This window comes from Ovis canadensis, chromosome 2 (assembly GCF_042477335.2).
Source record: "Ovis canadensis isolate MfBH-ARS-UI-01 breed Bighorn chromosome 2, ARS-UI_OviCan_v2, whole genome shotgun sequence".
NCBI lineage: Eukaryota > Metazoa > Chordata > Mammalia > Artiodactyla > Bovidae > Ovis > Ovis canadensis.
This window is the reverse complement of record NC_091246.1, coordinates 9,136,029-9,163,542: the sequence shown is the minus strand read 5'-3', so window position 1 is coordinate 9,163,542 and position 27,514 is coordinate 9,136,029. Positions and strand designations below refer to the sequence as shown.

The window sequence follows — 27,514 nt, the reverse complement described above, 5'->3', positions numbered from 1 at the left end:
GTGAGAAAATAAACTTCTATCATTTAAGCCTCCCAGGCTATGGTCTTTTGTTCTGGCAACCTGTGCTGACTGAGACATCTCCCAACCCTGGCGTGGATTTCTTTCTCTCTGACAGCTTTATCTGTCTAATCCTTTAGCTCCTATTTTCCCTAAGATCCTAAATATTGGCATTCTCTGAGGCTTTGCCCTTTACTCTCTCTCCTTCCGCTCCTTTCCTCCTGTTTCCTTTCTTCTTCTCCCCCCCCTCCTATCTGCAATTCTAGCCCTACTGTAGGTAACATCTTTCTTTATTATTTATCTCCTGACCCCAACCTAGTATCTCCTGCCATCTCCTGGATTTTTCTACTTGGATTTCCTGCTGTCAACATCCTCTCCTCTTTTCAGTTCAGTTCAGTCATTCAGTCGTGTCTGACTCTCTGTGACCCCATGGACTGTAGTACGCCAGGCTTCCCTGTCCATTACTAACTCCCAGAGCTTGCCCAAACTTATGTCCGTCGAGTTGGTGATGCCGTCCAACTGTCTCATCCTCTGTCATCCCCTTCTCCTCCTGCCTTCAATCTTTCCCAGCATCAGGGTCTTTTCCAGTGAGTCAGCTCTTTGCATCAGGTGGCCAGAGTATAAGAGCTTCAGCTTCAGCATCAGTCTCCTCCTTTACTGATCTTCTGATTCATGCCCCCTCCTGACTTCCTTATTTACATCCAACACCTGCCTCCCCAAAGAATCTCACAGCCTTGGGATAAATTTCCAAGTCACATTGGCCTTCCACTCCCTCCCTCTGGACAAGAGAGGAGTGGGTGTGGGTGAATAGTCAAAAAGCACAGCTCCTCTAGCCACAGAATTTGAATACCCAGCAGGAGTGGCCTCTGTGAGTCATGAAGGATGAAACCACACGGCCCCCACCTCTTGTGTTTTTCTTGGAATCGGGTGTGTGGGTGTGAGCACCCTCTCACAAAGACCTTTGAAGACTTGTGTCTCAAAAGGGGGCTGACATCTCACCTGTACAGGATGCTCTGCAGGTAGCAAAGCACTTTCATTTACCTTGATTCATTCCCACCTTATGACAACTCTTGGGATTGGGATGGTCATTCCCAGGCAAGAGCTGAAGCATCTGAGCACCTGGGTGTGGCTTGACCAAAGTCATCACTGGTAGACAGCTCAAATGCCACTCAAAACTGGTCTTCCTGCTCACAGATGGAGGAAAGAGCATGCATTGGGGCTCTCTCACTGCCAGGCCCTTGGCAGTTGTTACCTTGTTGCGTGAGAGAAGTTGAGACTCAACTAAGTGGGTTTGCTCAGAGTCTCCAGCTAGTGAATGTTATCATGAGGGTGTGAAGCCACATGACTGAATACAAAGTCAGTGGATGTGCAAATTCATTCGGTGCATGGCTTCGCAAATCCAGGTCTTCCCAGATCCTGATCCCGAAGGATCAGTCCCAGTCAAACTCAGAGGGGCTTCCTAATGGCACTGATGGCTTGTCATCCTGTTGGAGCAGTTCCCAGTCAGGAGAGTGTCATCATCTCTGGCATCACCCTCACCTTTGGCACCACTTACTGAGTGCTTCCTGTATGCTAAGCACTGTACCAGATGCACGTATGTAACTCATGTGTTAACGTTCTAAGCCCTGGTACATCAGATTATGACTGTATTTAAAGACAGTGTCTTTAAGAGATAATTAATTTAAATGAGGTCATCAGGGTGGGCTGTAATTCCATATGACTGCTATCTTTATAAGAAGAGGACATTATGACATTCACGTAATATTTGCACATATTTACATAATAATGCATGCAGAGGGAAGACAATACGAACACATGGAGAAGAAGACCCTCTGTAAGTCAAGTAGAGAGGCCTCAGGAAAACCAGCTTACCACAGCTTCACCTTGGCTTTACGGCTACTGGAACTGTAAGGAAATACGTTTCTGCTGTTTCACCCAGTACCAGTCTCTGGTACTTTGTTATGGCAGTTCTGATGAACACCTGACCTTACTATGTTCTAACCGGCATTATTTGAAATAAGGAGCCTGAATAAGGCAGGAATGAGATGGGAACAGGTCTCATGGGATTGTTTGCGAGACCAGTTGATAACCAGACTGGTGCCCACAGAGTGGTGGTTATCCTGGTGACGTCTCCATAGTGGGGACTGGCGGCCTTCAGCTCGGTGAGTTCAGGCACCCCTGGGTCAGTCAACCCCTGAGGATGAAAGCCTCCCGCGTGTCCTTGCCTGGGCTCTGCTTCTGTGCTGGGCACATGCTCGGTGCACATAAGCCTGCTTGCTTCCTCCCAGCAGATACCCCTGGGGCGAGCGTGGTATCTCTTCATAGGTGGGACATGGAGGTTTATGAAGAAGAGAGCATGCAGCTTGTAGGGACTGGAAGTAGAATGTGAACCTAGTTTTGTCCCATACCAGAACTCAGAGTGACACCAGCCACCTCAGGAAGAATGATGCCCTTACGTCTACCTGATGCCGAGGGATCGGTCCCAGTGCAGACGCAGCCCCGTGTGGTCCGGGTGTCTCTGGGGGCCTGGGGCGGTGTTCCATTCCCTGTGGCCTTGCTTGTCAGCATTCTCGGTGATGGTGGAATTGAAGTGAGGAGAAGGAGAAAACGCGCCTGTGCTTTTTATTCTCTTGAGCCAGTAAGGCATAGAGGCTAAGTGAAAACAACTTGGGCCAGCCTGTGTAGATTCAAACCTCAGCTCCTCACTTGCCTGGGTGTGACCCAGGACAAATTGTGTGACCTTCTGGAGCCTTGGTCTCCTCATTCAGGAAGCATAGAAAGTTGTGCTCACAAAGGCCCTCTTGGGGCTGCAGGGAGGACCAGTATATCTGTGTGTCTAAAGCCTCCACAGGCTTCCCTTTCTGGTGAGGTGAGGAGAGGACACACATTCATTGACAGTGGTCCATATTGATGGATACCATTTTGTGTATTGTTATTTAGTTGCTAAGTCATGTCAACTCTTTGCAACTGCCAGGCTCCCCTCTCCAAGGGATTTCCCAGGCAACAATACTGGAGTGGTTTGCCTTCTCCAGGGGATCTTCCCAACCCAGGGATTGAACCAGAATCTCCTGCATTAATAGGCAGATTCTTTACCACTGAGCCACCAGGGAGGCTTGTTTTGTGTATTACTGTCTTCCAAACAGGACTCAGTTGACAGATGACAGCACAAGGCAGGTCATCTTCCCTTGTGCTTTGGAGAGCCAGTTGTTTACACACACATTCTTCTCATCCTCACAGGCGGCTCATCTCTTCCTTCATGGGTGGATTTGGTGACATGAATATTCTGTCTCTTTCTCTTGCTTCTGGGCCTTTGTACATGCATTTCTCTTTGCTTGGAAACTTCTCCTCCTGCCTCTTTGATCAACTCCTATTTATCCTTCGGGTGTCAGCTTAAATGCTACCTCCCCTGAGAAGCCCACCCTGCTTTGATTCTGGCTTCTGGGCTCCCACAGATCCTATTATAGAAATGGCCCCTGCCATTGCTCCTTCCTCGCAGTGGTCTCTCCCTGCGCCTTCCCCAGCCCCACTGTACTGTGAGTTCATCAAGGACAGAAGCAGGCCCTCCCGTGCACTGCTGGATCCACAGTGAGTGTCTGACACAATATTTGCACCACACATTTTAACTGACTGAGCGGTGGTGGTATACGTGAGGTCAAAAGTGATAAAAACCACACGGCTGGCCCTGCTTGCCCCTTGTCTGTTACAAGGAGCGCCCTTGGCCAGTGCCGCTCCTCGTGCGGAGTGGAGAGGAGCAAGGCGGAAGTCCCCCGGGCCAGGCTGCGCTACTTGAGGGGCTGGCGAAGGGACAGGAGTGTGACTCTCCACTTCTAGGATTTGAGCAAAATGAGAATGAGTAGGAAAGAGGGCAGAGATCTGAGCAGGTTCACGAAGGACAGAGCTCTACAGAGAGAGGAGCGCTGAAGGAGGAGTTGGAGGAATTTTGTGTGTGAGAGGCGCTGACTCCCTCCCTCCTCGACACCCTCAAAAGGCCTTCAGAACAGAACCAGCAGTTCCATCACCCAGCAGTTGTCAAAAATGCAGATTCTCTGGCTCCGCCCTGGACCTGTTGAATCAGAAACCCTGTGGGTGGACTCAGCAATCTACACTTTGACAAGCCCTCTGGGGGATTCTGACTCACAGTAAAGTTTGGGAACCGACTGCAGGACAACCCAGTACCACCGTCTACCTCTTTCTGTTGCTCTGTAGAGCTGCTCTTGGGCTCCGTCGGGGGGAGAGCCCCCGTGTGAAGAGCTAGGCTTCGGGTCGAGCAGCAGGGCCAAGTGCTGGTCCCACTTACTTGCAGGCTCTTGGTGGCATTTGCTTCCTTCTAACCTCGAGGTACTGCCAACAGCCTCTGTTTGACAGAGAAAGTGAGTCTCAGAGAGGTAAGGAACTTGCTCAGGAGACATCAGCGGACTGAACAAGTCAGGGTTGGGGGTTGAGACCTGACTTCCAGCATGCTTGTGCTTGTCGCTCTGAGTCCAGGTATTTTGGTCTGGAAAATGGAAACCTGGGTGCCTTGAGCCAGCAGTGGGGTACAGTTGTGGAAGGCAAGTGTAAAGAGCCTCGTGTAGAAGAGGCAACAGTGGAAGTGCACGCTCTTGTTCATATAGGAATGTGGCACCACGAAGTTCTTACTTGTAATAATTTGGGAATTGCTGACTCTAAGAGGTACTGTGCAAGACTTGGGGGAGAGAGAGAGGAGAGAGAGAGAGAATGCCACACACAAAGCCTTTTTGCTCATTAATGTATTTTGGAGGAAGCCCTGTCTGTGTCTGATTTCGGAGAATTCAGGATTGGAATGAAAGTCAGCCGTCTGTGTCTTGGATGATACTGCTGCAGACCTAGGGTTTGCAAACTTGGCTGCCAGTTAGAATCCCGGAGCAGTTTTAAAAATGTCAGTGTCGTGGTTGCACTCCAGACCAATGACTTTAGAATCTCTGTAGCTTGGGCTGCTGGCGAGGCTTCCAAGAAATGACTGCCAGTGGAGATGACAAAGCATTAAAAAGAAAACTCTAAAGATTATAAAGGGGGAGGGGAGATTCCATTTATTGAGAACCTTTTCTTCCATGGTCACATCTCTTTCTGACCTCATCTGGGAAAGATTCTTGGCCTTCAAGAGCCCATGTGGTTAGACCGATGATACAGTTTAGACCCAGACCATCCAGGATAATCTTCCCATATCAAGGTCCTTAAGCACATCTGCAAAGTCCCTTTTGCCAGGTAAGATGATATATATATACATAGGTTCTAGGGATTAAGGCAGGATATCTCTGAGGGGCTATTAATCTGCATATCACAAGTGCTGAGCCCAATAGGGGCTCGGTAAAGGTTGATTAAGTGAAGTGAAGTCTGACTGTTTGCAACCCCATGGACTGTAGCCTGCCAGGCTCCTCCAACCATGGGATTTTCCAGGCAAGAATACTAGAGTGGGTTGCCATTTCCTTCTCCAGGGGATCTTTACAACCTGGGACTGAACCCAGGTCTCCCACATTGCAGGTGGACTCTATACTGTCTGAGCCACCAGGTTAAGCTGGTTGGTAAAGATTAGCCTTGTTAATCTCATTAATGACTTGGAGAGACGGACACTGGTATCCTGCCTGCTTTCTGTCACATCCATGGTGTGTGCCCTTGGGCTGGTCACTTAACATCTCTGATCCCCTACTCTGTATAGTGGGGGATAATAGCATCTATCTTATAGTATTGTTTTTGATGATTAAGTGAATTATTTCTAATCAAGTGCTTAAATTAAGGGCTTCCCTGATAGGTCAGTTGGTAAAGAATCTGACTGCAATGCAGGAGACCACAGTTCGATCCCTGGGTGGGGATAGGCTACCCACTCTAGTATTCCTGGTTTTCCCTTGTGGCTCAGCTGGTAAAGAATCCTCCTGCAATGCGAGAGACCTGGGTTCGATCCCTAGGTTGGGAAGATCCCCTGGAGAAGGGAAAGGCTACTCACTCCAGTATTCTGGCCTGGAGAATCCCATGGACTATATATAGCCCATGGGGTCACAAAGAGTCGGACACAACTGAGCAAGTTTCACTTTACTTTCAAGTGCTTAAAATGTTGTCTGGTATACAGTAAATTTCCAGTAGTCATGATCTGAAATAATAAAATAATGATAACAGCATTATCATCTTCGTGTTACATGGCACAGAGAATTAGGTCATTTAAGCTTTTGAGGTCTGTTGCAGATACAAGTTTGTGACCCCAAGTTCTGTGCTTTCTTCCAGAGAAGTGAAGGGTTCTCTGGGGAAAAGTAAAGGTCAAGGGTGGATTTTCCAAGAAGCAGATTTCAACTCAGTGAAAGACCTTTCTGTCAGGCAAGGGGACTGGCAAAAGCATGCCTCCTTCTGTGGAGGCTTCAGGGAACCCCTGCTCCAGTCTCCTCAGAAGTCTGTGAGTCTGGCAGAGGAGCAGGGTTGGGGGCCCAGGGAAGGACAGAGAGTCCTCAGAATGCACCTTGCTGGCTTCCTGAACTATAACAGAAATGGGACTGATGGGGTTCAGGAAGCTCCCTGCATAGCAGGTGGTGAGGGCTTCTGTTTCTCCTCTCTGCTCCTGTTCTCCCTTTTTCAGGAAACAATTGCCTGTGGAAGGGTGATAGGCAGAGGCCATGTGAGTGCGTCAACAGAGAAGCAGAATCATAGAGGTGGCTGCCTCTGCTAGATTGTGGGGCCCTTACCTCCATTTTGCAGATGAAGAAAGTGAGTTTCCTCATTTGTGATATGCCATTGTTCTGGTCGGGGGAAGAGGCAGGGGATGGCTCCCAAAGCTCCTGCTCCTATGTCACTTACACCATTACTGCTCACACCCCCAGGTACACCAATCACATGGCCACGCCTGATTTCTGGGGTGGGGAGGGGACAGGAACTGTACCAGCCTCCTCAAAGGATGCACTACAGGCCATAGGGCAATGAGTGGGAAGGGTAATCTGCCTCCAGGGAAGGCGGCCAATAACTGGGACTGATAATACGCTGACCACCCTCTGATCTGAGAGCTTCAGTCATTTGGGGGGCATGTTCTGATGCATCCCTTCAGTTTGCTCACCCTGATTCTCTGCTCACAACACAGAAACATGGCTCTGGAAGACTTGGGGGGCTGTCAACTAAGAACAGATACAGTGAGTCATCTGTGAGAGTCTTTTGCTCTGCAGGTGGGTCCATAGCCTGAAACCTTTGAAACTTCCTTACGGCAGTGTTATGTAGGGTAACTGGGAGCAGCCTAAATGCCCAGCAAGAGGGTACTGGCAAAGGAACCATAGCTAAATATTAAATTGGAAGACTCTCCAAAACGTAACAGTGAATGAAAAAAGTAGATGCGGGATGATACCAACATAAAAACATGTAGAGTTTTGGAAACAGGCGATTCGTCAAAATGTTAAACATAGGCTGGCCATATGCAATTTCACTCCTAGGTGTCTACCAAGAGAACTGAAAACAGTTGTCCACACAATAACTAGCATATGAATGTTCAGAGAAGCATTATTCATAATAGCCAAAAAGCAGAAGCAATCTAAATGCCCATCAGTAGATGAGTGGATAAACAATTACAGCATATCCACAAATGGAATATTATTTGGCCATAAAAAGAATGAAGTACCGATCCATGGAAAACATCATGCTAAGTGGGAGAAACCAGACTCAAAAGACCAAAGATCGTACATTGTATGATTCGATTTGTAGGAAATGTCCAGAATAGGCAAATCCGTAGAGGTGTGAGTGAGATTCATGTTTGCTAGGGACTGGAAGAGGAGAGAGTGATTGCTTAAAAGCCACAATGTGCCTTATGGGCTGATGAAAATGTCCTGATATTAGATAATGTGATGGTTGTATAACACTGGGTCATACTAAGTGGCACTGGGGGTTACTCTTTAAAAATGATTAAAATGGTAAATTTTACTATGAGTGTTTTATCACAATAAGACAAAACATACAAAACAGCACACATGTAGTGTATACAAAAAATACGCATGGAACTGTCTATAGCAGTATTGGGACAGTGATTAACTTGGGGATGGTTGAAGGAGGATGGGAGGGAAGGGTCTCAATTGTGTCTGTAACATTTTATTGCCTTAAAATGCCCTGGAAGTGTATATGGCAAAATGTCAAATTTTATGAAAGTTGGGTTAGTATTTGAGTATTATTTTGTAGTTCTCGGCATTTTTCTGAATGTTTGAAATATATCTTGGTCAAAAGAGAAAAAAGCCCAGAGGCTTTGAAAACAGTTTCTGGGCAGCTGTCAATGCGAGTGCGTCTTTTGCCTCACTGCACTCTGAGAGCAGGTGACTTAGGGAACGGGAACATTAGATTTCACTGTATTTCTGCCTGGCTGCATTCCATTATTTTAGATTCTATTGAAATTAATGATGCAGGGACATTATTTTTTTCCATCTAGACCTGGAACTTTGACTCTGATCTATGAATTCCATCTTCCAGATGCATACTGATGGGCTGAGGGTTTTCATCTCAGATAATTGCTTTTTCCCCCTCTTTGGTGGAAGACACAATTTTCCTTTCACACCCAAACCATTCAAAGATAAGGCAGTAAACTTGTTTTCTCAGTTTGTGATGTTTTAAATGAGTTATTCCATCATCATTACAAGCAATTCTCCAATCTGTGGGACCTCTCAGAGATGATGAAGAGGGAGAGGGAAGAAGCGAAGGTGCTAATTTTAGATGTTACCGATTATGTCGCTGAACAAACAAATTTAGAGTATCTCTGGAGATAAGGCAAGAGACGGTTGGAGTTTGTTTTTCCTCCAAAAGATTTAATACCTCTCTGGGTCCTGTTCTTTTTCTCTGTAAAATAAAGTGATCATCCTTATTGTTTCAGAAGCACCTATGCAATAAAGTGAACTATAATTTCAACAAAACCTAGCTAAACTCATATATCCAGCAGCAAACATAATACCACTGGGGTTTCTATTACTCAGACTTTTCCTGAAGTTCCCTTCAAGGTCACGTTATCCAACAAGCTCACTTTATAGATGAGGAAACAGGCCTAGTTTGGCAACAAGTTTTGTCCAAGATCCCAAAACCTGTTTAGCTATTTCAAGGTCAGATTTCTACCTCACTTGTCAATCTTGAGCTCAACTATCTATTGTATGTTTCTAAAATAACTTTTCCTACCAATGGCAGTTGCTTTGTCTATTCAGAGTCTTTTTTTTTTGGTACCATATGAATTTTAGGATTGTTTTTTCTTTTTCTGTGAAATGTGCCATTGGGATTTTCTTGGCAAGAATACTGAACTTAAATACATTGCTTTGGGTAGAATGGACACTAACAGTGTTGTCTTCTGATCCATGAGCACAGTATGTCAGTGATTTGTGTAAAGACAGACAAATAGATCAATGGAACTAACTGACAAGAGTGCTAAGAATACGTAATGGAGAAAGGATAGGCTCGTCAACAAATGTTGTTGGGAAAACTGGATATCTGCATGTAAAAGGAGGAAATTAGACCTTTATTTTACACCATGCACAAAAATCAGCTCAAAATGAATCAGAGTCTTAGATCTGAAACTGTGACACTCCTAAAAGCACAAAATAAGGAAAAAGTTTCTTGATTTCATGGCAATTTCTGGTCTTGGCAATGCTTTCCTCAATGTGACAGGAAAAGCACAGGCCACAGAAGCAAAAATAAGCAGAGGGATTATATCAGGCAAAACAGCCTCTGCAGAGGAAGCAATAAACAGGCAGCCTATGTAACGAGAGAATGTGTTTGCAAACCCTATATCTGACAATGGTTAATATCAAGAATATGTAAGGAACTCCTCTGCATGCATGCTAAGTCGCTTTAGTCGCGTCTGACTTTGTGACTCCACAGACTGTAGCCCTCCAGGCTCCTCTGTCCATGGGATTCTCCAGGCAAGAATACTGGATTGGTTTGCCATTTCCTACTCCAGGGAATCTTCCTACCCAGGGATCGAACCCACGTCTCTTACATCTCCTGCACTGGCAGGTGGATTCTTTCCCAGCCGCACCACCTTGGAAGCCCAAGAACTCCTCTGATTCAATAGCAAGAAGACCAGAAATACTCACAATTTAAAAATGGACAAAGGACTTGAATAGACATTTATCCAAAGAAGACATACAAATGAATAAATGGTGTATGAAAACATGTTCAAAATGACTAGTCATCAGGGAAATGCAAATCATTACCACGATGAGATATCCTTTCACACCAGTGAGGAAGGTGCTTATCAAAAGAAAGCCCAAACAAAGGATAAGTGTTGGGAAGAATATGGAAATGTTGGAATTCTTGTCCAGTGTTGGTGGGAATGTATACTGGTGCAATCATTGTGGAAAACAGTATGAAAGTTCCTTAAAATTTTAAAAATAGAACTAGCATATGATTTACCAATACGCTTCTCGTTATATATCCAAATGAATTGAAATCAGGACCTCAAAGAAATATCTGTACTCTGATGTTCACTGCAGCTTTGTTCGCTATGACCAAGCTATGGGAAAAAAAATCAGTGTTTATCTATGAATGAAAAAAGAAAGAAATGAGGGATATATACACACAATGGACTATAACTCATCCTTGAAAAAGAAAGAAATCATGACATATGTAATAATGAGGGTGGAGGATTCTTTACTAAATGAAATTAGTCAGTCAAAGGTTACATTTTGCATGATTCCACTTATATGAAGTATCTAAAATAGTCAATCACTGAAGCACAGAGTAGAAAGGAGATTGCCAGGGGCCAGGGAAAGGAATAAACATGGCATTCAGTGGTATGCAGTTCAGTTATACAAGATGAATAAATTCTGGAGATCTGCTGTACAGACCTGTTGTACACTTAAAATTTTGTTAAACAGGAAAACTACAGCAACAGGGAAAATAAGCTTGTGGAATTTCACTTTCTTGAGAAAAGGGGAGGCTGAGAGAAATACATGGAAGCCCATGCATTTTGAAAGGATGGTTTGAAAAACCTAACCAGGAAGAATGTTCCTGTTTTCCAGATTCCAGATCAGAACAACTTTCTCAGCATCATTTGCTTCTGGCCGCTCCATCTGCACCAGAAAAAAAATCACAGGTCAGTGATATGTCCAACAGGGCTTCTGACCTCATGAATGGAGGCCCTGGAGTTCTTACTTCACGAGGGATAAAGCCTCTGAGAAAGAATATGGGCCCTGTCGAGAACATCTTTTTGATGTTCAGCAGGGGTCCGCTAACACTCTTGGCACGTGGTTTGTAGTGCGCATCCTCTGCTGCGCTCTGGACTCTTCATCTACTGCTGTTCAGTTCAGTTCAGTCGCTCAGTCGTGTCGGACTCTGCGGCCCCATGGACTGCAGCACACCAGGCTTCCCTGTCCATCACCAACTCCCAGAATTTCCTCAAACTCATTTCCATTGAGTCAGTGACGCCATCCAGCCATCTCATCCTCTGTTGTCCCTTTTCCTTCTGCCCCCAATCCCTCCCAGCCTCAGGGTCTTTTCCAATGAGTCAGCTCTTCCCATCAGGTGGCCAAAGTATTGGAGTTTCAGCTTCAACATCAATCCTTCCAGTGAATATTCAGGACTGATTTCCTCTAGGATGGACTGGTTGGATCTCCTTGCAGCCCAAGGAAGGGACTCTCAAGAGTCTTCTCCAACACCACAGTTCAAAAGCATCAATTCTTTGGCTTTGAGCTTTCTTTATAGTCCAACTCTCACTTCCATACATGACTACTGGAAAACCATAGCTTTGACTAGATGGACCTTTGTTGGCAAAGTAATGTCTCTGCTTTTTAACATGCTGTCTAGGTTGATGAAAGCTTTTCTTCCAAGGAGCAAACGTCTTTTAATTTCATGGCTGTAATCACCACCTGTAGTGATTTTGTATCCCCCAAAATAAAGTCTCTCACTGTTTCCACTGTTTCCCCATCTATTTGCCATGAAGTGATGGGACTAGATGCCATGATCTTAGTTTTCTGAATGTTGAATTTTAAGCTAACTTTTTCACTCTCCTTTTTCACTTTCATCAAGAGGCTCTTTAGTTCTTCACTTCTGCCATAAGGGTGGTGTCATCTGCATATCTGAGGTTATTGATATTTCTTCCTGCAGTCTTGATTCCAGCTGTGCTTCATCCAGTCCAGCATTTCTCATGATGTACTCTGCATATAAGTTAAATAAGCAGGGTGATAATATACAGCCTTGACATACTCCTTTCCCGATTTGGAACCAGTCTGTTGTTCCACGTCCAGCTCTAACCGTTGCTTCTTGACCTGCATACAGAGTTCTCAAGAGGCGGGTCAGGTGGTCTGTTATTCCCGTCTCTTTCAGAATTTTCCACAGTTTGTTGTGATCCACAGTCAAAGGCTTTGGCATAATCAATAAAGCAGATGTTTTTGTGGAACTCTTACTTTTTCCATGATCCAGCGGATGTTGGCAGTTTAATCTCTGGTTCCTCTGCCTTTTCTAAATCCAGCTTGAACATCTGGAAGTCCATGGTTCACATACTGTAGAAGCCTGGCTTGGAAAATTTTGAGCATTACTTTGCTAGTGTGTGAGATGAGTGCAATTGTGTTGTAGTTTGAATATTCTTTGGCAATGCCTTTCTTTGGGATTACAGTGAAAACTGACCTTTTCCAGTCCTGTGGCCACTGCTGAATTTTCCAAATCTGCTGGCATATTGAGCGCAGCACTTTCACAGCATCATCTTTCAGGATTTGAAATAGCTCAACTGGAATTCCATCACCTCCACTAGCTTTGTTTGTAATGATGCTTCCTAAGGCCCACTTGACTTCACATTCCTGGATGTCTGGCTATAGGTGAGTGATGACACTATCGTGATTATCTGGGTCATGAAGATCGTGTTTGTATAGTTCTGTGTATTCTCAGAAGTCTACGATACTCCATAAACCAGAAATTCTTCTGCTGGGAAAATTCTTTTCCTAACTGCACCTTAATTGGTCTGAGGCTCTCTGGATTCATCATTTATTCCACTCAGGGTGACTATGCATCTGTTTTGCTACAGTGTTAGTGTGTTTGAGTGTGGGCTGCCCCGTACTTGGCTGGGTGGTATATGCAATTGAGTAGAAGCAATCTATAGTTTTTCTAAAATTGGAACCATTTTATTTCCAAAATATATCAGGCTGTAAGGGCTTTGGGTAAGGGATTGTGCACCTGTACGATGTGCCACAGGGACTGCATGGCTGTTTCCTTGTTGCTGAGTGTTTGAGATGTTTTTAATTCTGTATACTGTCATGTATAGTGTCTCTCTTCACCAAGCCCTGCTCACTTTGGGATTATTTCCTTGGGAACACTATCAGAGTGGAAATATTTTATCAGTAGGAAAGAGCAGTTTTATAGTTCTTGGGCCTGGCACCAAGCTGTGCCCCCTACACTGTTAGGTTCTGAACCATTCATGGTCACCCCCTCTGTGCTCCAGAGAGGAGGCGCTTTCATGAAGATGCTGTCAGTTGGAATGAGTCTGTGCAAGTGAGCAAAGAGCAGGGCTCTATACAAATAATCAGTTACCCTGTGAATGGCTTATTGGATGTTCTGGGTGCAACATGGTCTCCTCAATCCTGTTGGCTGGATTTCTAGGGGGCAGAGGATGACAGCATAGTTATGCAGATCTTTATTGCTTCATAGGACTTAAAGCATGGCAGGGGCCTTCTCTTAGGAGGACAAAGATCCATCTGTTCATCCATTGTCCATCCTTCATGGGATATTTATTGAGAATCTATCCCTTGTCTAAGAATTGGGGGTAAAAGCAGTGAGCAAGACAGACAGGGTTCTTAATCTTATGAAGCCAAGAGTATGGTGGGAGTGGGGAGCAAGAAATGGCAATAAACAAACAAACAAAAATCAATAAACAAGATGATATAATATGGAGTGAAGTATCATGATAGAAATAAAACTTCGCAATAGGATTGAGGGGGCTGCTAATCTGGACAGGGTGTTCAAGGAAGGTGACATTTGGTTTGAGGCCTGGTTGGCAAGAAGGAGGTCATTGCACAAAGATTTGTGGGGGGGGGAGGTTAAGCCTCAAGTAGAAGCCATAGCAAGTGTAAAGATCTTCAGATGAGAAGGAGCTGGTGTTTTGCAGGATGCCCCGAGGGCTGCTAGATATTGGTAAGGGGACAAACAACAAGCATCTGGAACTAATGCTCTGAGGATGTCAAAGGAGAATTTGAATGAAGAGAAGAGAGAACACCAGATACATCTGCCACAAGGATTCTCATGCTCCTCTAGGACCCTGGACCAAATGCGGTTTCTCTCTGGGGTACAGGTCTCTGGGCTGTGGGTGGGTTGCCTAAATGGTCTCTAAAAAGCCCCTATGATCTGATATTTTGATCTTTTCTAGCCTGTCGGATGTATGCCTCCCCTGCACTCATGCTTGGTCCAATTCTGAAAAGGTACAAAATGGTAGCTCTAGCCACACATGACAAGTAAAATTAAAATTAATGTTGATTAAAGTTAACAGTGCAGATGGTGATTGCAGCCATGAAATTAAAAGACGCTTACTTCTTGGAAGGAAAGTTATGACCAACCTAGACAGCATATTCAAAAGCAGAGACATTACTTTGCCAACAAAGGTCCGTCTAGTCAAGGCTGTGGTTTTTCCAGTGGTCATGTATGGATGTGAGAGTTGGACTGTGAAGAAAGCTGAGCACTGAAGAATTGATGGTTTTGAGCGGTGGTGTTGGAGGAGACTCTTGAGAGTCCCTTGGACTGCAAGGAGATCCAACCAGTCCATCCTAAAGGAGATCAGTCCTGGGTGTTCATTGGAAGGACTGATGCTGAAGCTGAAAGTCCAATACTTTGGCCACCTGATGCGAAGAGTTGACTCATTGGAAAAGACTCTGATGCTGGGAGGGACTGGGGGCAGGAGGAGAAGGGGACAACAGAGGATGAGATGGCTGGATGGCATCACCGACTCGATGGACATGGGTTTGGGTGGACTCCGGGAGATGGTGATGGACAGGGAGGCCTGGTATGCTGCGATTCATGGGGTCACAAAGGGTTGGACACGACTGATCGACTGAACTGAACTGAACTGAAAGTTAACAAGATAGAATATTTAGTTCCTCCGTAACACTCACCACATTTCAAGTGTTCAGGAGCAAACTACACAAATCTACCTTTCTGGACAGCACAGAGAAAAAGCATTTTCATCACTATGCAAAGTACTCCTGGACAACACTGGCCTGATCTGAAATATAATGAAGCCCGTCATCAGGAGAAGGGGTGACAGAGGTTGAAATGGTTGGATGGCATCATCAACATGAGTCTGAACAAAATCCAGGAGATAGTGAAAGACAGGGAAGTCTGGCGGGCTGCAGTGTAGGGGTCGTAGAGAGTCGAACGCGACTTAGCGACTGAACAATAGCAACAGTTTTCCAAAGAACCCCTGGTGACTGCATCCTCCCCAGCTTCGTATATTGAAGTCCTAATCCTCACTACTTCAGAATGTGACCATATTTGCCTATAGGATATTTAAAGAGGTAATTAAAGCTAATTTAGGTCATTGAAGTGGGCCCTAATCTCATTAGGACTGGTTCCCTTATAAAAAGAGATTAGAACACATACATACAGAGGAAGGCTATGGAAATAGGGTAAAGATACCAATCTTCAGCCATGCAGTGAGGCCTCAGAAGAAACACCTCTGCCAGCACCTTCCTCTTGGACTCCTAGTCTGCAGGATTGTGAGAGAATAGACTTATGTTTAAGCTACCCAGTCTATGATGCATTTGTAGTAGTTTCTTTCTTTCAATGATAGCCTTGGCAAATGAATTCAACGACTTTTCTTTGATCTGCATATAGCACAGGAGGGTGCATTAAACTCTTTGAGGATGCAGTTCTGTCCAGTTGTGGCCAGTGGAGATACACTAGTTTTGATAGCCCTGGCGTGGGTGTTAACTCAGAGTCTCCTGGGCACTGATTTGTCATCGCTGGTCTCCAGTGCCGTTCGGTTCTCCACCCTCTGTCACTTGACCTTTGAGGGATGGATAGAGTCACCTTTGTGGATTGCTTTCTTCCTGTAATTTAGTTTATGGCCTTCCTTTTAGCCAGTGGATATCTTTTTAAAGATGTAACTGAGTTTTACAATCTACTCATGGAATAGACATAAGAAAAAAAAAATTCCTAAAGTGTCAACAATACAGGATCAGGGGCACAGGAATCAGATTCCTAGTCCAACATCGAATACCATGGGTTTAAAAGTGTTATTATATAACATTATTATATCTAATATTATATATACAGGCATATATCTATAAATATAAATTTAGTTATATATGAAGTGAAGTGAAGTTGCTCAGTCGTGTCCGACTCTTTGCGACCCCATGGACTGTAGCCTAGCAGGCTCCTCCACCCATGGGATTTTCCAGGCAAGAGTACTGGAGTGGGTTGCCATTTCCTTCTTCAGGGTTTTCTTCCTGACCCAGGGTTTGAACTCGGGTCTCCCGCATTGGAACCAGATGCTTTACCGTCTGAGTCACCGGAAAGTCCTAGTTACATATAATTATGAATTATAATTTATAATTATAAATTAATAAGTGTCATATTCAAATGGGTGACCCCCACCCAATTTAAAACTATTGGATTAACCCATACATTTATTCCTAATTCTATTCCTTCAACCTTCTCTCAGCAGTAATCACTACTATAAAATTAAAAAAAATTTTTTAAAAAATATGTTTCACTCCTTCTGTATATATCCCTAAACATTAGGGTTGCTTGATTTGAGTTTTATAAAGGTGGCATTATGCTTACATGTATTGTTCCCTATATTGTTCCATGAGTTGGCCATTTTTTCATTCCATATTATGCTTTGAGGATTCATCCATGTTGCTAATAGCTATAATTTCATTTTTTCTTCTATGTAGTATTTTTATTGTATAAAAACTGTTAAATTTAACCCTTCTCGTTTGGTAGACACTTGAATCCTTTACAGTTTCTGTTACAAACAATGTTACTTTGAACATTCTTTGTTCAAACATGCCTCTCCATGTTTATTGCAAAGGTATCTATGTAGAATGCTTTTACAATATAAAAAACTTACAGAATGTGTGCTGCTGCTGCTGCTAAGTCGCTTCAGTTGTGCCCGACTCTTCACGACCCCATGGACTGCAGCCTACCAGGCTCCTTTGTCCATGGGATTTTCCAGGCAAGAGTACTGGAGTGGGGTGCCATTGCCTTCTCCGTAAAGAATGTATAGTGATGTAAAATATACTTGAAAATAATTCTACATTATTTGATTAAAATTAAAGTGGATTTTTTTGGTTTGAAGTAATCTAGATATCTTAACTAACCCCCCAATTTTAGGACATCCAGAGGGCTTATATTTTACTGTATTATTAGTGTTTCTGATAAATATCTCATTGCTTAAAATAGATAAAAGCAGTTTAGAATATTTAGCTCAGTAACTTATGTCATCGAAGCACCTTTAAAATTTTTATTTGAGATGCTCCAATCTTCCTTTTGTTTTTATGTCTGTTTCCTGGTTTCCTGACTGGATAGTAAGTATCCCAGGGACACATAATATATAATGAAGATTTATTGCCTCTGTTTATAGCGAAGGAAATGCGACTGAGCAAAATCAAGGCTAAAATGGCAGAATTGGGAATCAGTCTAAAGCCCATGCACATTTCATTGTGTAATGCCTCTTGCCCCTGGGGTGTGTCCCCTCCTATCCTGAGGTCCATCACCACCTCTATGGCTACCGGGGTTGGCAAAGGAAGAAAATAAGTGTCTGCATTGGGCAGGCCAAGAAATTAAAAGACACTCACTCCTTGGAAGAAAAGCTATGACCCACCTAGACAGCATATTAAAAAGCAGAGACATCACTTTGCCTACAAAAGTCCATATAGTCAAAGCTGCGGTTTTTCCAGTAGCCATGTATGGGTGTGAGAGTTGGAACATAAAGAAAGCTGAGCGCCGAAGAATTGATGCTTTTGAACGGTGATGTTGGAGAAGACTCTTGAGAGTCCCTTGGACTGCAAGAAGATCCAACCAGTCCATCCTAAAGAAAATTAACCCTGAATATTCACTGGAAAGACTGATGCTGAAGCTCCAAAATTTTGGCTACCTGATGTGAAGAGCCAGTTCATTGGAAAAGACCCTGATGCTGGGAAAGATTGAGGGCAGGGAGAGAAGGGGGGAACAAAAGACGAAATGATTGGATGGCATGATCGAATCAATAGACGTGAATTTGAATAAATTCAAGGAGCTAGTGCAGGACAGGGAAGCCTGGCGTGCTGCAGTCCATGGGGTTGCAGAAAGTTGGACACAACTGAGCAACTGAACAACAACTGGGTGGGCTGATTGCCTGCTAATTGCTACTGTGTCTTCTATGCTTACTATATACCTGCCAGACACTGCTAGGTACTATAGATAGGTTTGAACTAATTCTCAAATCAGCAGTATAGTGTTGATATTATTATTCATGTTTTCCAAGATGAGAAGAATGAGACTTAGAGGGAATACGGTAGTCCCCACTTTATCTGTAGTTTTGCTTTCAGACGTTTCAGTTACCCATGGATCAACCATGATCCAAGAATGTTAAATGGAAAATTCCAAAAGTAAACAATTCATAAGTTTTAAACTGTAATGTGATAAAAACTCGAGCTGTCAGCCCTGACCTACCTAGGAGGTAAATCCACCCAGACGGTGATTCATCTTTTTGTCCAACCTTTTCCATTCCCACCCATTAGTCACTTAGTAGCCCTCTTGGTTATCAGATTGACTGTCAACGATGTCATAATGCTTATTTCAAGGAACCCTTATATTACTTAATAATGGCCCCAAAGTGTAAGAGGAGTAATGCCAGCCATTTGGATCTGCCAAAGAGAAGCGATGAAGTACTACATACAGGTGAAAGGAGAAAGTTCCTTGCTTAGTAAGGAAAAAAGAAATCATATGCTGACACTGCTAAGATCCATGGAAGGAAAGAGCCTCCCATCTCTGATACTGTGAGGAAGGAAAAAGAAACTTGTGCTAGTTTTGTTGTTGCACCTCAGACTGCAAAGGGTTAGAGCCAGAGTGTGTGGTGAGTGCTTAGTTAAGATTGAAAAGGCATTGAATTTGTGGGTGGAAGACCTGAGCAGAAAACAGGTTTCTGTCTGTGGTGTCAGGCATCCCCCCATGGATATGGGGGGATTCCTGTAAATATCCAAGGACAAGCAGGTAGTAGAGATGGCAGAGTTGGGTCTCAAATCCTGGTCTGTCTGACTGCAAAACCTCCATTTTTCCTAAAAATATCATACTGCCTTCAGAAAGAGGAGACACTAAGTGTGCTCACAACATGGTATCACTTTCTATCTGACTGTGATCACAGGTACACACCTGTGCTGCTGGAAGGAAGCAGAGTGAGGATGAAAATGCTGGAAAGGAGCTGGAAAATTCAGTTTAGAGGCGCCTTTGGGAGGACTGGGCTCAAACTCACACAGAGCTTTTGTGATTCTCACCTTCAATTTTGGATTGAGGTCCACTCCCTGCTATGAGTTAGCTAAGAGATGGTAAAGATTATCTTCCAAGTGGGGCTGGATTTAAAAGAATGGGCTATGAAATCAAGTGAATTTGAATTTGGCTTCAAATTCTGACTCTCACTTATTAGCTGTTTGATCTCAGATGAGTTAACTTCTGTGAGTCACAGTTTTTCTTTCTCTAAAATGGGGATAATCAATAGCACCTTCTGTATAGAGTTTTAGTGGGAGCTGGGTTAAGCCGTGTAAACCTCTTAGAACAGCATTACTGTAAACACTCAATACCAGATATTGCTATTGCTGAGTAAAAATAGAAGATTGAATCAGATTAAACTTCAGGACCCTGTCTAGGCATGGTAGGAATACCCAGGCTATTGCATTGTGGGGGATTAAAATGTGTGATCTGGGATGAAGTCCACTAGATTCTCTCCCTAACCCTGAAAGACTGACAGGACTTGCTGGCCAAGCTCCCTTGCTACCCATGAGACTGCTGGGGGTAGGGGTGGGTGAGTCATTCAAAGACCCACTTGCTCTCTCTGGGAACAGAGCTCTGGGGGCTTATTTGAGCCCTGTCTTCAACAAAGTCTTCAGATCCCAAAGGGATTTAGAGGTTAAAAAAACAGAGAGACTTCTAAGAATTGCCTTCAATGGAATGCTTCTCCATGGCAAAGATCCAACACGGCCTGCGTATTTTTAGCATTTATTAAGATGGCTAATTGGGCACCATTAGAACACTGGGAGAAATATCAATAACGTCAGAAATGCAGATGACACCAACGTTAAGGCAGAAAGTGAAGAAGAACTAAAGGGCCTCTTGATGAAAGTGAAAGAGAAGAGTGAAAAAGTTGGCTTTAGGACTCAGCTTTCAGAAAACTAAGATCATGGCATCCGGTCCCATCATTACATGGCAGATGGATGGGGAAACAGTGGAAACAGTGGCTGACTTTATTTTTCTGGGCTCCAAAATCACTGCAGATGGTGATTGCAGCCATGAAATTAAAAGACGCTTACTTCTTGGAAGGAAAGTTATGACCAACCTAGACAGCATATTAAAAAGCAGAGACATTACTTTGTCAACAAAGGTCCGTCTAGTCAAGGCTTGACTGTGGTTTTTCCAGTGGTCATGTATGGATGTAAGAGTTGGACTATAAAGAAAGCTGAGTGCTGAAGAATTGATGCTTTTGAACTGTGATGTTGGAGAAGACTCTTGAGAGTCCCTTGGACTGCAAGGAGATCCACCCAGTCCATCCTAAAGGAGATCAGTCCTGGGTGTTCATGGGAAGGACTGATGCTGAAGCTGAAAGTCCAATACTTTGGCCACCAGATGGGAAGACCTGACTGGAAAAGACCCTGATGCTTGGAAAGATTGAGGGCAGGAGGAGAAGGGACAACAGAGGATGAGATGGCTGGATGGTATCATCCACTTGATGGACATGGGTTTGAGTGAACTCCGGTAGTTGATGACGCACAGGGAGGCCTGGTGTGCTGCGGTTCATGGGGACCCAAAGAGTCGGACACGACTGAGTGACTGAACTGAACTGAACTGAAGAATGTGGGGACTTATATGAGTCAGACTTAGGCTGGCAGTTGTGTTAAGGTGAAGGTAATTTGTGTTTAATTTCTTTGGACTGTTCAATCTTCATAGATAACCACCTATGGGAGAGATTGGTCTGGAAAAAAAAAGGTTTCTGTAGTTCCTGGAGAAGTTAGACATTCTGTTGTGCTTTTCTCTTAGAATTACCCAGTCATGCTTGAGAATATTTTCTAAGTTTCTAAGAAGTTGCCATAGCTATAGCTTGGTCTGTTTGTACTGAAATCAAAACATTGACATGGTAGGTTTTAAAAAGAAGTGACAACTTTTGGACAATAAAACTGGGTGGGGAAATTACCCAATCTTGGGCAGAGTTCAACTAAAGTGCTACTTGCTGACAACATCGTTGAGCTGTGCCGAGAGTTCAAGGTCATGCGGACCCTGACCACTGAGGGTTTCTGTGTTTCTGTCAGAGAGAATGTTCTCGCTTTGAATGTGCATTAGGGGCTGGGGCCTGGCCCTGGCTCTGAGCTTTGTTCTTGGTAAGACCTCAGGAAAGGAATTTTTCCTCTCGGAATTTTATTATTGTCCCATATTTAAATGGGCATGTTAGATTCAGTGGTCTCAAAGATCCCTTTCACTTCTGGAATTTTAGGATTCGGTGAGTTCTGTTTTTGTAGCTTTGTCGCCCATTTGAAAACCATACCCTTTCCATTTAAATCCACCAGAGGGCGATATGACCCATGTTTTGGCCCTGCAGCCCCTCCTCCCACCCCCGCCTCCCCCTCCCCCAGTCTGAGAGACCTGATCGCGAAGATCCAGTGCCTGCCTTTTGTGGGAGAGAGATGGGAAAGGACACTATTTAAGTTGTTCCTTAGAGCTACAGTTAGACAAGGGATCTTCATATCTACTGCTCTTTTGATCTCACATCAGTTCCCTGTGCCAGATGCTGTCCTCCCATTTCGCAGGCTGGGGAACCCAGGCTCACAGTAGTGAAACGATGGGTCTCAGGCTACTTGGATTTCCAGTGGTGGCCTCGGACCTCATCTCCTCCTCCCCACTCATTCCTTTGGTCATCTTTCACTGGGCTTCAACAGACTGCCTCTGTTTCTAACGGGTTTATGAAAGGACAATTTACACAGGTATTGACTAGGGCAGAGTTTGAATCTGTATTCGATAGAATTGGGATAGGAGCTGAACAGCATGTAGACCAGAGCTTCTTTTCAATAAAGCTCTCCTTTGGAGATTTTGGGCTTCCCTGGCGGCTCAGCTGGTAAAGGATCTGCCTGCAATGAGGGAGACCCGGGTTTGATCCCTGGGTTGGGAAGATCCCCTGGAGAAGGGAAAGGCTACCCACTCCAGTGTTCTGACCTAGAAGATTTCATGGACTCTATAGTCCACGGGGTCACGAAGAGTCGGACACAACTGAGCGGCTCTCACTTTCTCTTTTCACTTTGGAGATTTAGACTAAAACTAGCAGCCAACAGGAGCTCTCGTGGTCCTGGTTCTAAGTTGTAGATGGCAGAATCTACTCGGGCTCATTTAAGTAGCAAAGGAATTTTTGAAAGGGTTTTAGGAAACTCTCAGACTCTCCAGGAGCGCTGAGAACAGGAATCTGAAATGTATGAAGCCAGAATCCTGACCAGTCCCACTGTGGGGGCTTTTCTAGGAAAAAACCAACTGCCACCACTGCTTGGCGCTTATGGTGTTTGGGACTGGGTCCCACTGCGGGGATTACCACTGACTGAGCTGCTTCTATGTACAGGGCATATACCTTATCTCAACTGGTCCTGCGGGACTTGGATCATTACCTCTCATGTACTCATACTTGCCCAATTAAACCCAGGCTTCTCAAAGCCTGGACTCCAGCAGAATGAGATTAGGCTGGAGTTTGGGTCTACTCCCAGTCCTGAGAGGATTTCAGGAGAAGAGGGCTATTCCTGATGTTTCTTACTGCCTTTGTAATGCTTTTGTTTTCTACCACCATGGAAGAGTTAGACAAGGCTGTGGTCTGTGTGATTAGATTGACTAGTTTTCTGTGAGTATGGATTCAGAGGGTCTGCCCTCTGATGCCCTCTCGCAACACCTACAATCCTACTTGGGTTTCTCTTACCTTGGACGTGGGGTATCTCTTCATGGCTGCTCCAGCAAAGTGCAGCCGCTGCTCCTTACCTTGGACTAGGGTATCTCCTCACCGCCGCCCCTCCTGACCTTGATCGTGGAGTAGCTCCTCTTGGCCCTCCTGCGCCTGTGCATCCATTGCTCCTTGGACGTGGGGTTGCTCCTAATAAATATTTCTTTGAACCCCCTTTTTTTTGGCAGGGGGGAGGCAAGAATACTGGAGTGGGTTACCATTCCCTTCTCCAGGAGATCTTCCCGACCCAGGGATTGAACCCGGGTATCCTGCATTGTAGGCAGACGCTTTACTGTCTGGGCCACCAGGGAATTTATTTTTGGGGGCTCCAAAATCACTGCAGGTGGTGATTGCAGCCATGAAATTAAAAGATGCTTACTCCGTAGAAGGAAAGTTATGACCAACCTAGATAGCATATTCAAAAGCAGAGACATTACTTTGCCAAGAAAAGTCTGTCTAGTCAAGGCTATGGTTTTTCCAGTGGTCATGTATGGATGTGAGAGTTGGACTGTGAAGAAAGCTGAGCGCCAAAGAATTGATGCTTTTGAACTGTGGTGTTGGAGAAGACTCTTGAGTCCCTTGGACTGCAAGGAGATCCAACCAGTCCATTCTAAAGGAGATCAGTCCTGGGTGTTCTTTGGAAGGACTGATGCTGAAGCTGGAACTCCAGTACTTTGGCCACCTGATGCAAAGAGTCGACTCATTGGAAAAGACTCTGATACTGGGAGGGATTGGGGGCAGGAGAAGGGGACGACAGAGGATGAGATGGCTGGATGGCATCACTGACTCGATGGACGTGAGTTTGGGTGAACTCTGGGAGTTGGTGATGGACAGGGAGGCCTGGTGTGCTGTAATTCATGGGGTTGCAAAGAGTCGGACACGACTGAGCGACTGAACTGAACTGAACTGAACCATGGAAGAGGAACAAAAAAGAATGCAAATTCTTAGTTTCTATTTATTTTATCCCCTTGTGCCTCTGGGTCTTTCCAACAAATATAAATAGCCCTGAAGGAAGGGAGTATTTTCCACTTGACACCCTGTAGGCATTACTTGGATGTGACTTTCTTCGAATAAAGAATCGTTGGAAAAGACCATGATGCTGACTAATCTAATCCCATTAGTTTATTAAACAGAAAACTGAGGCTCAGAGCAGAAAATTAACTGCTCAGAGTCACAGAGTGACAGGGCAGCTTTTGTATATCCGGCGATTATTTAGTGAGTGCCTACTATGTGTCAGGCACAGAACACAGTAGAAGACAGACAACTACTCTGTTGCCGTGGAGCTTTATATAAATGGATACCTCAAAGGCAGCCTTACCTCTAGTTACCCAACGTTAACTTAATTTGGAGCAAAATAGTTTAAACTCTGTTTCTAAATTAAAAAAAAAAATGTCATTAAGAAATGCCACTAGAAAAGAGCATAACTTTATTAACAAAGAGTACACATAAACTTTTTCTTCTCTATCACATTGCAATATTTAAGAGAAAAGACCATCCAATGATAATGAAGTTATGCTGAATTCTTGGCATTTCCTGCACCATTGATGGGGTGTAAATTAACCTTTGTGAAGAAAAATGCAGTGTGTATCAAGACATTTTTGACCCAGAATTTACTTTTTGAGACTGTCTCCTAGAAATATTACTATGTATGTGTCTGAAGATATATCTAAGAAGGATCACAGTATGGTTTATAATAAATAGAAAAATCTGAAAAACCTGAATGTTTAATAATTGATTGATTATATGAAACATGCTGTAGCCTCTCTACCAGGCAGGACCGTATTTGGCTGTTTATAACAGGAATCCTCAAATAATAGTGTCTTAGGCATGTATGGATTTTTCTCTCCTACAAGAAGCTTGGATGTAGGGAGTTTGGTGTTGGTAAAGAGGAGTGACGGTCATCTGGAACCCAGGTTCCTTCTGTCTTTCAATGCTACAGTTCTTAGTGCAAGGTCAAAAGTGGCTGCTGGAGCTCCAGCCATTGTATCCACACCTCATGTGAAAAGAGGGAATGGCAAAGTTTCATGTGTCATTAGCTGGCATTCAGTCACTTGTCCATACATATTTGCCGGGAGACTTGGAACGGTGGATTTCCAGCTGGACATATTGCCAGCAGTTCTGGTATAAGGAATAAAAGGAAGAATGAGTGAATATGTGTTGGGCAGGCATAAGGTCTTCAAACATTTTTGCTCACATATCCTTTAAAAGAATTTTGAAAAATTATAGACTACTTTGTACAGTTCTACATTGTCCCTGAAATTTTTAGCTTTTATTTTTTATCACAGTCATATAGGAATATTAAGAATAAAATTTCTGGCTTTCTGTAAATGTTGTTGTAAAAAATAAAACTCTTGTGTTACCTATTAAGATAGGCCCAATGGAATGTAAATACCATTGCAAAATGATAGCCACCATCCTCCATCTAAAAAGTAAACAAGTTTTTAAACAGCTGGAGATTTTCTATCATTCATTTTCTCGTTCTACTTCCTCTAAAGATTGTTTACTTTATTGTGTCTCTATAAATAACATTTATAGAAATAGAAATTTTAATTTAAGTATTAAAATGTTTCTTTGAATTATCGTTGTAGCTATTGGTGCTATACAATTAATTAAAATAGTAAAAGCATAGCATAAATTTTGGCAAATATGAAACAAAAATGTATCTTTTAACAAGAAGGATGAAGCTTTTAAAAAATTAATTTCTGTATCTGTGTATGACTATTAGTGATAGGAAGTATAAGCATAACATCAATTGTATTTCTGATTTTATTTTCATAGATTCAGGCACTGAAAAACCTTGTTCCATAAATAAATGGAAATGGAGGGAATTATTTTAGAGCGATGTTACTCAATTCCCTGGACTCTTTTGAGGGAATGTGAAAAATTACAGTCTACCATCAAACCTTATTTTTAATCATCTCTCAGTTGACAACTCACTCTCAGTTTTGTTGAAAACAAGAATTTGAAACCACTTGACTTGTAAAGGGATTTGTTATGCACTTATTAGCTCCATTGATTATTGCAAAGTTGACTCCAACATTTAGAATTTTCTCTTTTGACAACCTGCATCATTAACACCACCACCATTATCATCATCACCATACTCAGGATGGATGAAAATTGTGTCTTTCTATTGACAGAGAGAAAAGAGTGACTTTGAAAGGGAAAGCGGGGACCCAAAAGATAAGCCCAGAGCGTTGCCTTGACTGAAGATGCATTCTCAAGCGAGTCCGTTTTAGGAAAGAATCCACGTGGACATGGATTTATCTAGTCATTGATTTCTTTAAAACTATTCCTGCCCAAGGGCCCCTTGAAATATCACTAACGACGGAGCCAGCAGGTTTTGCCACATATCTCTACAAGGTTATATGATAAAATTGTATTGTACAATGTTTATATTCCAGTAGGTGTTGTGTTATTGAAGGAAAATTAGAAGCTATATGGTTAATTTAGGAAATGACTACAAACTAATATGAGCAATATGATCCCATTTTTGTTATGTTTGTGTCTGGAAGGTTAAAAACAAATATTTTTGTCTAAATGAATGAATTAAACACAATTTTTACACAATTTTAATTTTTCTTATAATGCAAATGTCCTAGGCTTCAAAAATATCTTTTCCCTCTCTCCTTTTTTTTCATCTCTCCCTCTCTCACTTTCTTTTTTCCTGCCTTCCACAATTTAATAGTTAAAATTGGTTTTATATACTTTAAAATTTTAATTATGTTTATATATTTTAAATTGTAATGTATTTTAAAATTGATTTAGTATACTTTAAATTTTAAAATATTTTATATATTTTAATTTATAATATTTTATAAATTAAAATATATTATTTTATTATACATCTATATTATAGATAGATATAGAAAATCTGTATTATAGAATATGTATTATATAAATAATGTATTTACAATATATATTTAAAACTTATAGTATATATTTAATATATATTTTAAATTCAGATCTTAAGTATCCCATTCAAGACATTTTGATAAATATACATCAAGACACCAAACATTTCCATCAACCCAGAAAATTTCCTCATGTCTCCTCCTAGTCAATTCTTGCCTGCCTGGTATTCCCCAAATAACCACTGATTTCACATCTACTGCCACAGGCTATTTTTGCCTATACTAGAATCCCTTGTAAATGGAATTATACAGTATGTAATTTTGGTGTGTTTTGCTTGTTTTACTTAGTACAATATCCTTAAGATACAGCTATGTTATAACAGTTATTATTAATCTGTTTCTTTTAATTGTTGAATAGTATTTAATTGCATGAATATATCACAGTTGCTCTCTTTTCCTATTCAATTTGAAAAATAACCTCTTTTGTTAAGATTAACAGAGAAGTTGCAAAGATAGTACAGTTTTCCTGATTTAGTATGGTACATTTATTGCAACTATGAAAGAGTATTGAAAC

The 27,514-nt window shown here is 42.9% G+C and overlaps 1 protein-coding gene across 1 annotated transcript in view; it reads left to right on the top strand.

Moving 5' to 3' along the window:
- Positions 1–26,656, top strand: part of TMEM268 (transmembrane protein 268) — a 119,011-nt gene extending 92,355 nt beyond the window's left edge. The window contains exons 11-12 of the transcript XR_011254176.1: positions 10,968–11,041; positions 26,227–26,656. The gene's annotated coding sequence lies outside the window, so the exon portion shown is untranslated. The remainder of the gene's footprint in view (positions 1–10,967; positions 11,042–26,226) is intronic.
- The last annotated feature ends 858 nt before the right edge of the window (positions 26,657–27,514 follow it).